The sequence below is a fragment of the Pan paniscus genome, chromosome 5 (genome assembly GCF_029289425.2).
Source record: "Pan paniscus chromosome 5, NHGRI_mPanPan1-v2.0_pri, whole genome shotgun sequence".
Taxonomy (NCBI): Eukaryota; Metazoa; Chordata; class Mammalia; order Primates; family Hominidae; genus Pan; species Pan paniscus.
The window spans coordinates 183,395,559-183,407,785 of NC_073254.2; the positions used below are offsets into that span (position 1 = coordinate 183,395,559).

Here is a 12,227-nt window from a genome sequence, read left to right on the forward strand (position 1 = left end):
AGTTTTAAAGTTTTCTTTATATAAATTTATACATCATCTTTTAAATCCATTCATATATATTTAATCTTTTTTTAATTTTTATTTTGTTTTATTTGTTTGCTGTTGTAAATGGTGTACTTATTTCAATGTCTTTTACTATATTTTCTCACTGATAATTATTTATATATAGTGCAGCTATGTAGGTATATTTTGTAATCTTTTGGGTAATTCTCTTTATGTTTTCAGGTTGTTGTAATTCTTCTTTCCAGTATTCAAACTTCCTAGTTATTTCTCATTTAACACCGTTGGCTGCCATTTCAATGGCAGTTTTAAGTAGTTGTAGCAATGGTTAGGATCCTCGTCTTGTTCCACACTTTAATAGGTATGTTTTAGCATTTTATCATTAAACTTCATGCTGGCTTAAAAAAAAAATCTGTCAATTCTTGCCTTACCACTGATTTTTAACATCAGAAATGAATGTTGACATTTGTTAACATGCCTCTTCTCCTACCTTCTATGTAAGTTATATAATTTACCTCCTCTAATATATTACTACTATATATTAATTTGACCCATTTGTAATTTTTTTTTATCTACCCATGTATTCAGGAAATAAATGCCACTCAGTCACGGCATTTTTTTTTGTGCAGTGTAGTGCTAAATTTCTTTGGTAATTATGTAAAGATTTTTGTAATATTCAAGATAATCATCTATTTTAGAACTATTCTATCAACTTTCAGTGTCAGTGGTATGCTGTCATTATTTAAAAGAATTTTGGAGGATTCTTTCTATAATAGTTTAAATAAGCTTAAATAGAGAAATATCATTCCATGGAAAGTGGAATTAATTTGCTTCTAACGCCATCTTGGCATGGCATATTTTTATGTTAATTTAGCAATAGCTTTAATAGCATGCATTGTTATATTGTTCTGTTTTCTGTCTCTTCTGGAGTCAATTTAGTAGATTCCATTCTCCTTGACTAGGTTGATCCTGATATCATTAATCTAATGCCAAATTTAGAAAGAGGATGTTTTAGGGAAATATGATAATTTTATTTCTAGTTCTGTTGCATTTAAGATGCTCATGGGACATCGAGGTAGAAACAGCCAATAAACAAATAGAATATATATCTTAGAGCTATTTATGAGCAATCTGGGCTGGAAAGGTAGCCACATGCATGACTGTGGTGGTTAATGAGATCACCCAAGGACAACATAAAGCAATGACGAGTAATGGCCCCTGGTGGAACCCTGGAAACCCCAACATTTAACTGAGTAGGAAGAGGAAAAGGCTTGAGAATGACAGGAGAGACAGAAAAGTCAAGAATAAAAGATCAAAATTTCCCAATGCTTCAGAAAGGACAAATAGACAAATACTGAAGCATACCCATTGGATTTATTGTTTAGGAGATCAACAGTGGCCTCAGCAAAAGCGATTTCCAGGAAGTGTTTGAGACAAAGCCTGCTTTTGGGTGGCTGTAAAGCGCACTGAAGGTCAGGAACCGCAGCAGTAAGTGTAGGGTGTGCTTATCAGAAGCCCGGCTGGGAAGAGAAGGATCCATGAGTCTTAAGTAATTTTAGAGATCATTTTTCAATTGAACACATGAAATGTAGACTTTTCCCTCTTTTCTGTGTCCAGAGGACGTGAGAAAGAAAGTTTTTCCTGTGTTGTCTAATAGAGAGCTGGCCGTTGTAAAGAGCATCTGGGGACAGCTGCCTTGTCATGCACTTTGAGGGATCTGGGACACCAGGGTGATGTGGAGATGTGAAAGGAGGGCCATAAAGCAGTGTCTGTCCTCAGTGGAGCCAGCACCAAGGGCAAGGGCTGGAAACCGAGGGGCTTGCACATCACCAAGGAAACCAAGGTGGAGGAACTTAGACAAAAACCTGGTGGAGGATGGGCAGAAGACAGTAATGAAACCATCAATTCACAGGCTGCTCTCAAGAGAAAAGGGGAAGAAAAACAAAGAGCAACATAAACTGAAGGCAGGATTTTTAAGGAAATATTTACAAATGCTTGAAAACTATAATTAATGTAAAGCAAGGATAGCTGATAAATAGAATATCTAAAATGCAAATGAGAGCTTAATGGCTTAGAAAAATCAAGTTGAGTCTGACTACTTCACCCAGCCCTCAATAAACACCATCCATCTACCCTTCAGTGCACCCAGCCCCCGTACACACATGCGTGTGCATACATATGCACATGTACACACAACGCAGAGATACAACTTTATCATAGTGTGAGATGCTGTCGTATTTGGCAACATTGCTATATTTTCCCCCAATTTGCTGTCCAATTTATTTTAATTATTTATATTTAGGAAACCCTCTTCCAAGAACAAAACCACCTATTATTTAAGGTTCTGCTGTCTTTAACTAGCACTGCAACTTTACAATATTCAATGTGCTTGCTTTCAACTTGCATTGTCTAATTAAATCCTCCAATAATCCATATAAAAGCAATGATCATTTATACTTGCTGTATCTACAGAATTACATTCTCCATGAGGAACTTTGAAATACCCACAAGCATTCCACCAGCACGCCTTTGCAAGTGAATCTTCCCAATTTTCATTCAAAACTTCCGTTGAGTCCTAATAGGACTGGGGTCTGGGCACAAGTGTGAAAGACTCTGGGATGGGCAGAACCAGGCTTGGCGATAGAGGCTTAGCCTGACTAAATGAGGCCTGGGAATATACTGCTCCCTGCAGAAGCTAGGGGTGCAGCCCGATTGTTGTAGGTATGATGCCCAAAGGCTAAAACAAGCTCCTGGCAAGCACCAAAGGAAAGCTCAGACTCAGGAAACTCACCCCCAACAGGAGCCCAGCCCCAACAGAGCAGGCGATAGGCAGGTCTAGGCGTACGCCAGTCCCTGGACAGGAAGGCCGGGGTTCCAGGGGAGGCCCAGTCACAGATACAAAGCCCACGTCCATGCAGTCTGCTCAGGAGGGGAGGAGGGGCATCCACTCACTTGAAACCTTTGATCATGATTCTCAAATAGGCAACAATCTTTCTACATACCCCGAGGGTAGGGGTTCCCGGGGTAGGGGTCTCCAGCCCCCGGGCCATGGACTGGCACTGGTCGGTGCTCTGTTAGAAAGCAGCTGCACAGCAGGAGGTGAGCAGTGGGCAGGTGAGCAAAGCTTCATTTCATCTCTATTTAGGGTTGCTCTCATTGCTCGCTTTACTGCCTGAGCTCTGCCTCCTGTCAGATCAGCAGCAGCATTGGATTCTCACAGGAGTGTGAACTGTGTTGTGAACTGTGCATCTCAGGGATCCAGGCTGTGTGCACCTTGTGAGAATCTAATGCCTGATGATCTGCCACTGTCTCCCATCACCCCATCACAGATGGGACCATCTAGTTGCAGGAAGACAAGCTTAGGGCCCCCACTGATTTTACATTATGGTGAGGTGTATAATTATTTCATTATATATTACAATGTAATGATTATAGAAATAAAGTGCACAATCAATGTAATGCACTTGAACCGTGAAACCCTCCCCCACACTGGTCCATGGAAAAATTGTTTTGCGTGAAACTGGTCCCTGATGCCAAAAAGGCTGGGGCCCCTGCCCTAGGGAATTCATATTTGCACTCTTAGAGGTGTTTTATTCTTCATTCTTTGTGAATAAATTAGCTTCCTCTTTTCCAAAAGAAAACAGAAACTATCACATGAAGACTAGCACATCTTCCCACTGAAAACTTTTATCAACTTACCTCTCTCTGTCCTCATATCTCACTTTCCCTCCTCGTATGATGGATACAGCAATCTCTGTGCAGTTATCTAACACAGATAGATGCTGAATTCTGGCTGTACTGAATTCCATCCTCTCTTATCTACCCAAGAAGTTAATTTCTATAATTATTCCACTTTCTACTGCAATTTTCATGCTAGAAATAAATTCCTTTTTGCCCCCACATCCCCTTATGGGTATCGCCTCTTCTCTGTTTCTCTCTTCAGCAGAACTCCTTCCAAGGGCTATGAGTGCTTTCCATGGCCACGTCCTCAACACTGACCCCGTCCCCTCTGCAACCCACTCCAGTTATCTTCTGTCTCCTTCTCTCCATTGAAATGCCTCATGTCAGGGCCCCTGGCAGCCTCGGTGTTGCCAGACCCAAGGTCCTGTTCTTTGTCCTCCTCTTACTCAAACTCCCAGCAACACTCACCCCAACCATCTGCTCTGATAACAGCCTTGTCCACCTGCTCCTCCAGCTCCTCCCAGCTCACAGGTCGCTCCCCCATCTCCTGGGCTGGCTCCTCCTCCCTCTGCCGCAGGGGCAGGGCTCGGGCTACTCTCTTCTCCAGCTGCACTCTCTCAACCTGTATATAGTCCAGTGGATCTCAACAGGGGACAGCTTTGCCCTGCAGGGGTCACTTGACAATGTCTGAAGACACTTTTGTCACAAGGTGGGGAGATGCCGCAGGCATTCGTGTCTGGAGGCCTTGGATTCGGCCAAACATCCTCCAATGCACAGGACAGCCCCCACTGCGCTTACTCCGCATAGAAGGTCCACAGTGCCTGTTCTGTCCAGCAACCCTATTCTAGTCCATGGTTTTAAGCCATTTTATACACAGATGACAGAGTCACAGGTTGATATGCCCAGCTCTAACCACCCCTCTAATTTGTATGTCCAACCGCCGCCTCACTATTCCTATTTGAATGTCTAAATAGGTGATTTAGAATTAACCTCTGACACAGCTCTTCATTTTCCTCCAAAGTCCACTCTTTCTTGGCCATTTCCATCTCAGCCAATACCACCAGTTATATAGACCAAAGCCCTAAAAGTCAATCTTTATTCTTCTCTAATCCTTATAAGACACAGCCCATCCAGCAGCAAAGCTCATGGGCTCTGCCCTCACAACCCACCTTAAAGCTGAGCATGTCTCACAGTATCCAGAATGTGTCTTCCCAAGCCTTCACTGTCTCTGGGTTGAACTTCTGCATTTGTCTTCTAGTTCTTCTCCTTGCATCTATTCTTAAAGCCTGAAAATCTGCTTTCTATGCAAAAGAGTTATCTTTTCAATACATTAATCCCATCATGCCATTCTCTTGCTTAAATACCTCCCAATGGTTTCTCATTGAGCTGAGAGTAAAATCCTCCTCCCCACTGCGGCCTGCAGCTCATCCTGCCTTTCCCACCTGCCTCCTCCTGCAGCTCAGCCTGCCTTTCCCACCTGCCTCCTCCTGCAGCTCAGCCTGAATTTCCCACCTGCCTCCTCCTACAGCTCAGCCTGCCTTTCCCACCTGCCTCCTCCTGCTGCCTCCCTCCCTCCTACCAGCATTTCCCTAAGCCTCAGAAACACCAAGGACATTTCCTATTTGCAGCCTTTACAGTTTCTGCTCGCTCAGCCCGGAGCATCCTGGCCCCGGTCTCCATGGGGTGCTCACCATTGCTGAGGTCTCTGTCCAAACATGCTTCCCCAAAGAGGCCTCCCCTGGCTGCCCTATGGAAAGGCTGCACACCCTCCTCCCATATCTTACCTTGCTTTATTTTGCTTCACAAAACACACTGCTGTTTGAAACCAAGTCATCATCTACTATTTAATATCAATGCATTAGCTCTCTTTCTCCCTAGCATGTGAGCCCCAGTCCAAGCAAGGATGCCGTCTTTTCACCACCACCTGCCCAGAATCCAGAACAGAGCTGCACATAAAAGGAGCTCCCAATACATGCAGAGTGACTTCTGTGTCTTCTGCGACAGATAGAGTCAGGACAGAGGGCGGGGGTGGGGGAGTACAGGAAGGAAAGGGTGTGCTCCATCTTTTTAGTAATTACGCTCATGCTCACAAAGCCTCGTCTGTGAGTTTTTCCATACATTGTCTAATTTATCCAGGGGTGTGGTCCCAGTACTCAGGCCTCTTGGCAGGGCATTCTGAGACAAGGGACAGAAGGACTGACTGCTAAGCGGGGGCAAGTGGGGCTGAGATGTAGATTTGCACACGCCCTCTCTCTCTCCATAGTAGACCTGAGAACAAGGGTACGAGGCAGGAGTGAGAGCCAGGCTCTAAGGCGGAGAAGATGGCACAGAAAAGACAGCGTTTGGGAAAACTCACAGAATGCCATAGAGTTTCCATAATATATGATAAATTAAATTAGATAAGAAAATTGCAGTCCAGTACTTAAAGTCAAAGACCACTTTTTGAAACTTCCAGATGTGTGTGATTTGGAGATAAATATTTGCATATCTTTCCTTTAATTACGTTTTTTTTAAGAGAGTATGTGGAGAAGTTAAATACTCATGATTGCACGTAAATGTTACCAGAAGTATATGGAATGTCTAATGATCGTTAATAATGGCTAAACTGTATTGCATATTTACCAAGTACCAGGAATCATCCTAAGAGCTTACCTGGATTTCTTTGTTAAATCCTCACAACATCCCTATGAGGTAAGATTCATTATTGTCCCTGTCATTTGGGAAAGGAAGACCTAAGCTTACTGATGTTACGCAACTTGGGCTCTGCATCACTTTGCTGTCTTGTTCCAGCAATTTCACATGAGAGGCAAGACACAGTGAGAATAAATCATATAGTTCAGGAGTAAAACAAGCTTTAGTGTCTGCAGATTACTATTTTAAAAATGCTAATGGAAATCAAGCATTTTGAAGACAAAATACATAAGAAAATACTGTAGTGGGCTGTCTCAGTCCTCTAGAAAGCATTTCATTATCTTGGAAGTAAATGGTACAGGATAAAATAAATACTCTATTTCCCCACATCTGGCTCAGCATCGCAGTTTTCCTAGTTATTTGTTCCTGTATTCCCAAATAAAACAGAGTCCAGAGATAGGAATCTTCAGGAAGCCACTGGGTCCTTAGAGTCTGAATCTGGGTGTTGCGGGAAGGTTGACGCCACTTCTCTTCCGTGCGGGCAAAGGCAGTGAGAAGAAGGAGCCAAGCTCCCTGCAAACTTTGTACATGTGCCTTTGTGCCTTGCCTACACCTCACTGTGACTCTGTGAAATAGACATTACTCTTTGATTAATTTCACCATGTGCAGCTGAACCAGTGACTCTCAGGGAGGTACTTACATGGTTGCAAAGCACATCTTATGTTGAAGCTGGAATCCTAGGCTTCTGCCTGATTATCAGAAAGGAGGGTATTTGCAGCCAAGGGAACTATTTGAAAATAACCACAACTTTAAATAAACAAGCAAGAAAACATAAATAAATGAATAATATTCCAAAGAATGCCAAAGATGTGTTGTGTCCCTGCAAGTGTGCTGAACTGTACTGAACTGACCAAGGCACTGCAGTTCAGTGGGCTTGCTGAGGACCCAAAGCTCAATGTCATTCGCTCACTGTTGACAGCAAGGGCTTTGCCTATTAAAGGTCTTCCCCGCCAGGCACAGGTGTGTATTGGAGAGAAGAGCTGAGGATACTGGGTCGTGGGACCTTGCACAGCCAGACTGTTAAGGGCTAGAAGAATATTTTCTAATCCGCAGCTCTGGGATCTATAAAATCTGCTAGAAGGTATGAGAATACAGACAGGCTGCACCCTGATCACCTGGCGATATTCAGGTGCAGTGCAGGAGACACTGAATTCAGCAGCTGATGGAACATTTTTCCTAAATAAATCAAGTTGTTCAGGTGAGCTGACCAAATGACAAAAAACTGTAAAGTATTTTTTAAACTTTTATTATAGATTACAGTGATAATTGAAAAGTCAAGAAAATTAACCCACTATAAAAAAGATATTTGAGCATGTAACTATATTTACAAGAAGCAGGTTGGAATTCTCAGGGACAGCTTGTGGAAATGAAGGTCCCCCATGGTCCATCGCAACCAACCGTGTTCCTGGCGATGCTGTGAGGGTGCGTGAGATGGGAGCTTGCATCCAAAGAAGGATGTGTGAGGCCGAGGCGGGTGGATCCCCCGAGGTCAGGCGTTCGAAACCAGCCTGGCCAACATGGTGAAACCCCATCTCTACTAAAAATACAAAAATTAGCCAGGTGTGGTGGCAGGTGCCTGTAGTCCCAGCTACTTGGGAGCCTGAGGCAGAAGAATCGCTTGAACCCGGAAGGCGGAGGTTGCGGTGAGCTGAGATCACACCACTGTACTGCAGCCTGGGTGAGAGTGAGACCTTGTCTCACTTAAAAAAATATATATGTGAACAAAAGCATTGCACGGAAAACACTTTTAAACACGTTCACAAGTAACAAGGATGGGGTGGAATTAATGGCCATCCTAAAAGAGCTGAAGCATTTGCCCAATCTGCCCAAGAAAGAAAAATTAAGAGATTTGAACCACTAAGAAATAATGTAGATTCTGCAGAACCCAATATTGACATCAGATAAATAAACAGTTATAAGTATTAACATATATAAATTACTGGGTCCAAACTGCCTCCATCCCAAGTAATTAAGAGAATTGACTGCAACATTTCAAATGTTACTTTTGAAAAATCATGTAGAGTTGTAGTAATATCAGAATGCCGTAGAGAAATTTAATGATTATGGAGCTCAAAAAGGAAAAGTAAATGAGACTGTAATATTGTGATTATTTAACTTAGTGTACAGATTGATCTTGCCTTAAATAATTACCAATTAACTTCTACTGAAAAATGTAGTAGGTATGATTGTGTATAACATACCTAGGGAAAAAGAAGTAAAACAAAAGAACATTGACCGGGCACGATGGCTCATGCCTGTAATACCAGTACTTTGGGGGGCCGAGGCAGGTGAATCACCTGAGGTCAGGAGTTCAAGACCAGCTTGGCCAACGTGGTGAAACCCTGTCTCTACTAAAAATACAAAAATTAGCTGAGCATGGTGGCAGGCACCTGTAATCCCAGCTACTTGGGAGGCTGAGGCAGGAGAATCCCTTGAACGTGGGAGGCAGAGGTTGCAGTAAGCCGAGATTGCGCCGTTGCACTCCAGCCTGGGCAACAAGAGTGAAACTCCATCTCAGAAATGAAAAATAAAAAAAAAAGAATATTAAGGATAAACTAAAATACTGAGAATAAAAATGTGTGTGTCCCATTGAGAAAACATTTTCTGAGTGCCCACTGAGCTCCACACACAATGGGAAAGCAGAAGAAGGATGGAAGTAGTAGAAGCTTGCATTCTAGTGAGAGAGTTAGACGACTCAACTGTAATGCACAGGAAAAAGTAAATGCTATAAAAGAAGAAGCCTAAATCAAGGGTTACAGGAGGACTTAATTTTGGAAGAGGGAACAGGAAAGAGAAAGTGGTCAGAAAAGGCTTGAGGGAGACTGCTTTTTGCTGGCCTTAGCATGTGGTGGGCTTTCAACTGGCTGAGGACCAGAAGAAACATGCTTAGGGAGAGGGAGCTGGTCCACAAACAGGCAGAAAGGCATGCATTATGAAGATGTGCCTTGCTAATTGAATTGCTTTTCTAAACAGTGGATGAAAAATAAAGTAGAAACAGAGTGATTCTGTTAGTCAGGTTCCCTGGAAATGGGCTCTGAGTTGGAGATTCTTGCACAGAAATAACGCCTATAAGAGACTGAGAATGCTATCCTTATCAAAATTCCAATGGCATTTTTCACAGAAATAGGAAAACTATCCTAACACGTATATGGAACCACAAACACCCTGAATAGCCAAAGCAATGTTGAGCAAAAAGAACAAAGCTGGGACCAGGCATGGTGGCTCATGCCTGTAATCCTAGCACTTTAGGAGGCCAAGGTGAGAAGATCACCTGAGGTCAGGAGTTCAAGACCAGCCTGGCCAATATGGCACAACCCCATCTCTACTAAAAATACAAAAATTAGCCAGGCACAGTGACAGGCACCTGTAATCCCAGCTACTCAGGAGGCTAAGGCAGTAGAATAACTTGAACCTGGGATATGGAGCTTGTGGTGAGCCAAGATCATGCCACTGCACTGTAGCCTGGGCAACAGAGTGAGACTCCATCTCAAAAAAAAAAAAAAAAAAAAAAAAAAAAAGCTGCAGTCACCACACTGCCTGATTTCCAAATACACTACAAAGATATAATAATCAAAACAGCATGGTGCTGGCATAAAAACAGACATGTAGACCAAATAGAACAGAATAGAGAGGCCAAAAATAAATCCACACATTTATAGTCAGCTGATCTGCAACAAAGCTGCCAAGAACATAACACAGGGAAGGGACAGTCTCTTCAATAAATGGTATTGAGAAAACTGGATATCCACATGCAGAAAAAAGAAACTGGGCCTTATCTCACAACATACAAAAGTCAACTCAGAATGGATTGAAGATTTAAATATAAGAGTTGGAACTGTAAAACTACTAGAAGAAAACATAGGGGAAAACTACGTGACATTGGCCTAGGTAGTTTTGTTGTTGTTGTTTTTGATATAACCCAAAAGGCACAGGCAACAAAAGCAAAACTAGATAAATGGGATTATATCAAACTAAAAAGCTTCTGTACAGCAAAGGAAATAATCAATAGAGTGAAGAGATAACCTACGGAATGGAAGAAAATATTTGCAAACCAAAAATCCTATGAGTTAATATACAAAATATATAAGGAATTCAAACAATTTGATAGCAAGAAAACAAATAACCCAATTTAAAAATGGGCAAAGGATCTGAACAGACATTTCTCAAAAGAAGACATACAGATGGCAAACAGGTACATGAAAAAATGGTCAGCATCAGTAATCATCAAGGAGATGCAAATTAAAACCATGATGAGATATCTCTTCACACCTATTAGAATGGCTAATATCAAAATGACAAAAGATAGCAAGTGATGTGGTTTGGCTGTGTCCCCACCCAAATCTCATCTTGAATTTTAATCTCCATAATCCCCACATGTCTAGGGAGAGACCTGGTGGGAGGTGATTGGATCACAGGGGTGGTTACCCTCATGCAGTTCTCATGATAGTGAGTGAGTTCTCATGAGATCTGATGGCTTTATAAGGGGCTCTTCCTCCTTAGCATCTCACTCCCTGTCTCTCACCTGCCACCATGTAAGGTGTATCTCTTCCACTTCTGCCATGACTGTAAGTTTCCTGAGGCCTCCCCAGCCATGCAGAACTGTGAGTACTTTATACATTACCCAGTCTCAGGTAGTATCTTTATAGCAGTGTGAGAATGAACTAATATAGCAAGTGTTTGTAAGGATGTGGAAAAAGAGGACCCTTACGCACTGTTAGTGGGAGTGTAAATTAGTACAGCCATTATGGAAAACAGTATGGAGGTTCCTCAAAACGTTAAAAATAGAGATACTGTGTAATCCAGCAATCCCACTTCTGGGCATATAGATGCAAAGGAAATTAAATCAGTATGTTGAAGAGATACTGCACTTTCATTTTCATTGCAGCATTATTCACAGTAGCCAAGACATGGAATCAACCTAAGTGTCCATCAGTCGATGAATGGATAAAGAAAATGTGGTACATATATACAATGGAATACTATTCAGCCTTTAAAAAGAAGGAAATTGGCTGTGCACAGTGGCTCATGCCTGTAATCCTAGCACTTTGAGAGGCTGAGGCAGGAAGATCACTTGAGTGCAGGAGTTTCAGACCAGCCTGGGCAACACAGCAAGACCCTGTCTCTACCAAAAAAACAAAATAAAAAGAAGGAAATCCTCTCATTTTCGACAACATGAATAAACCTGGAGGACATTATGCTAAGTGAAATATACCAGTCACATAAAGACAAAAACTGCGTGATCTCACTCATATGTGGAATCTAAAGTCAAATTCACAGAAGCAGAGAGTAGAACGGTGTTTAGCAGGAGCCTGGGGAAGGAAAGCGGATTGGGAGATGTTGGTTAAAAGGCACAAAGTTTTGATGAGACAGGATGAATGAGTTCTGGAGATCCACTGCAGTATGGTGACGCTGGTTAATAATAATGTATATTTGAAAATTGCTAAGGGAGTAGGTCTTAAATGTTCTCACCACAAAAACATGAGAAGCATGTGAGGTGATGGATATGCTAATAAGCTTGATGTAATCATCCCACAGGGTAGAGCGTACATGTGTTGAAACATCACATTGTGGACTGTAAATGTATATAGTTTTTATTTGTCAGTTAGGCCTTAATAACGCTGGAGGTGGGAAGAAAGAGGAAGAAACGGCTGGGCAGGAGAGGTTAGACTTCTTGGAGGGGGTCCCAGGCAATCTCCACTTGAGGCCAAGGGGCTGGGGCTCTGTGCCTATACATTAGCCAGCCCATGCAGGCTGCTGGAGGAAGGGGTAACCTTGAGTGAAGCAGCTCCTGTCTGAGGCGGAGGGCAATTCCCAGGGTGACACCCAGCCATCGGTGGCTCACATCCCAGTGCCTG

At 42.6% G+C, this 12,227-nt stretch overlaps 1 protein-coding gene across 9 annotated transcripts in view; it reads left to right on the top strand.

Moving 5' to 3' along the window:
• Positions 1–12,227, top strand: part of PACRG (parkin coregulated) — a 640,692-nt gene that overhangs the window by 482,694 nt on the left and 145,771 nt on the right. The window lies entirely within an intron of this gene.